Below are 3,619 nucleotides of genomic sequence, written 5' to 3'. Positions count from 1 at the left end.
TTAGATTTTTCTGGAAGACCTTTTAGGTTATGCCTATGTTCCCGGAGCCGCACGGCCAGAGGTCTGCCTGTTTTGCCAATGTAGCTTCTGCCACATTCACAGGGAATGCTATAGACGCACTGTGCCGTCTGTTGCTGATCTCTTTTCGGTCTAGTTTTCATAAGGGAGTTCCTAAGTGTGTGTTTCGTAAGGAAGATGGTCCTAATATTATATCGATTACCTATCCGTTTAAACTTTTCAGAAACACCCTTCACATATGGAATATAAACAGAACACAGAGGGCTTTCCTCTTTCTTCGGACGACTACTGCCCTTGGAATTAATGACCGAGTCAATGAAACCTTTGGGATAACCGTTCAACTGAAGATCGTGTCTCAGGTTGTTAATTTCTCTGACCAAATCTCGTCGATCTTGGCATATGGTAGAGGCTCTGTCGTGGAGACTTTTTATCAAGCCTCTTTTTACATGCGGCAGATGGTTAGAATTGAAGCTTGTATGTGTTTGCAACAATTTGTTATGAATATTTTTCTTATTAGCTCTCATGGACTTAGCCTGGTCTCAGGTGTTTATAATCTTCATGTTTTGTGACATCGGTTTGTCCAGTGATTGAGGCTAGCTCTTTCTAACGGATCCAACAGAATAGGCGTTTTCCTTCACCTGAGGACGGAAACAGATCCAGTTTCCGAAACGTCGTGTTTTTATTAGTTATCTTAAAAACCAGGATGATGGATAAATTCCAAAAACCCAATATATCAGTGTGTTATACACCATCGTCAGAATCCTATAGTAACTACATCCCGTTACTTCTTTGGCAGTAAATGCAATGTACAATGGTTTTACAGGCTACTCCCCTGCATTATGTAACTAAATTTTGCTTTCGTGTAGTACTGTTTGAAGCACCCGAGAATTCACAGTCCCACATCACATTTCTCGCACTTCGTCTGAACACGTTTCCTCTTTCCACGTGCAGAACAAACATGGCATTTCATTCTCATGGCACGAGAGGTCGGCCAGTGATGTCGATTGGCCTCCTCTAGACGAAATATTGTGGATGACAGAGCAGGAGGTCGACCTAATGGCGCTGTGGTTGGGAGCGGCACATTACAGCATGTTCCAGCATGTTGCGCATAAGGGTAAGACGAAAGTCCCTATGTGACAGTTTCGCACCGCAGGATGATAGCAGGATGAAACTGTTCAGAATCGTCAGATCCAGTAAATGGAGGACGCTTGTTTGGCAGAAATAAGGGTTTTTCAAAGAAAGTGGGGGGAAGACAATTTTCCTTTGTATCAACTTCCGCCAAATACCCTGAATAAGCTGAGAAACTTGTGAAGATAGAAATATATAGGCTTATGGCCAGCACACTTTTATGTCATGGGGTTTCTGCTAACAACCCCAAGTGTTACAAACAGGAAAGATTTTATACTGCAGAACTGTTGTGTGTAGGAGCGGAACAATTTTATACTGCAGAACTGCCGTGTGAAGAATTTTTTAGTTAATTCCATTCATTTATCATAAAAATTGTATTAGATAGACCAATTCCAAATACAACGCTCAAGCGCTCTAAGTGGCACTGACATTTAAACGTAGAGCAGAAACGTAGATTTAAGGAAAGATTCATTTTCGCATTCTTAAGACCGATAATAAATTATACAATGTCGGAAACAGTTTGTCATTCTCTTGCCTTCCATCCCATCCAATCCCAATGCGGAGGTGGCCTGTCTCCAACGAAACAGTTGTTTACAATGTTGAGTTTTTCTATTGTTGATGTCACGTCTGAATTCTTAGTTATTTTATTGAAAATGGAAAAAAAAAACAATATCTTGGCAGAAAATGAGGTACACATTACCTACTCCCTCCTACTTCATTGGACAGAAATAAATTTGGCGTTGAAACAGCATAGTCGGCAAACTACAAATACAGTTATGGCGGGTACAGGTTGTATTCTCACATCCGGTAATACATATATAAACTTGTAGAATAATGTGAGAACCCATCCCATTTAAGCGATGGGTCAGACGTTTACAGTGAATAATCACAAAAGTTTCTATTGTTGATGACACGTCCCAGCCGTAAGGACACATATTTTATTCTATTCCAACCAATGGGAATTTAGCCAGAAATTTTAGTGGGCGGGGGTCCTTGGGTTGATCCTTGCTTCAATGACAGAAACTGTACGAAATGTTATTTTAGTTCAGCATCAGTTTTTATTTATCGGTGAAAATGGAGAAATGGACCATTCGCAGTAAGAAACCCCAGTTAAGTGAAAGTGGTAGTAATGAACCGTGTGCAACTGTAAGTAAAAGTGAAACAATTGTAAGTTCCATCCACTGCAACGAAGACGAAACCACCGTATGTGTGAATAAAGCTGCAATAGATACAGCGTGACTCAAAATCAGGTGCATGAAAATGAGGTTAATTATTTCCCTAATTACTGGACACAAGATGTCCAGTATTGAAAATATTGAAAGTATTGAAAATATACGGGTGGTTGACAATTAGTAAACAAGGGCTAGGCTGTTCAACATGTAAATCAGTGAGAACTCTAGGGCCTTCAAAAACACAAAGTTTGAAATTATCTAGTGAGTGGTATGAAGATAGGGTCAAGGAATATGGTGAAACAAAAGAGAAGAAACAACAGTCGATTAGGAAGAAACTGTCTTGTCATAAACTATCGGCAGCTCATGTTAANTGATATTTGTGATCATATAGCAGATGAAATGAGAAAGAAACTTGTTAAATATATTATTGATAATGATCTTAAGATAGGTTTCATGATCGATGAGACTTCTACTCGAAGTAAAAAAGAAGCTCTTGTAATCTGTTTACGTTGCAAACTGCCTGATTTCATGGATGCGAGTAGTTTTTTTTATATAGTGGAATTAGAAAATACTACAGCTGCAACGATCAGGGACGCCTTTCTCAACAATATCAAGAGTAACGGATTTCACAGTGACTTTTTATCACGAAATTGGATTTCATTTGTTTGTGATGCGGCCTCTAATTTACTTGGAAGGCATGCAGGTGTTGCACAACTTTTGCTCCAAATGTATCCTCAATTGATTATTTGGCATTGTAGTAATCATCGATTAGAAATAGCGGTGAATGATACAGTACGGGGAATGTCAACAGTGTGCCACATGCAATCATTTTTTATAAACTCTATTCCGTTTACAACGCGTCTCCAAAGAACAAATCTGAATTAGAAACTGTTGCTGCACAACTGAGTATGAGATTAAATACCATAGGACGAGTGCTAGGAACGACATTTTGGGTATCGTCTAGTGTGCGGTCTGTGAGAGCCATATGGAATAATTACCCTGCTCTTTATAAGCATTTTCACAATGTGTCTGTAGATCCAAAACGCACGGGAAGGGAGGGAGCTCAATATTCTGGATTGAAAAGAAAACTAAGCGACGTAAACTTTGTTCTAAATATGGGACTTCTGTTCGATGATTTAACAGAACTTGAACACCTGTCTTTAAAATTACAAGAAAAGAAAATCACATTGCCTGAAGCACATCATTTAGTTCTTGTTAAGTATCACGTCTTTCAGTCCATGACAAATAATCCAGATGAATTTTATTCTGAAGTTCTAACGGCTGCTGATAAATTGGAATTT

Source organism: Cryptotermes secundus, unplaced genomic scaffold, assembly GCF_002891405.2.
Source record: "Cryptotermes secundus unplaced genomic scaffold, Csec_1.0 scaffold641, whole genome shotgun sequence".
NCBI classification, from domain to species: Eukaryota; Metazoa; Arthropoda; class Insecta; order Blattodea; family Kalotermitidae; genus Cryptotermes; species Cryptotermes secundus.
This window is presented reverse-complemented; position numbering follows the sequence as displayed.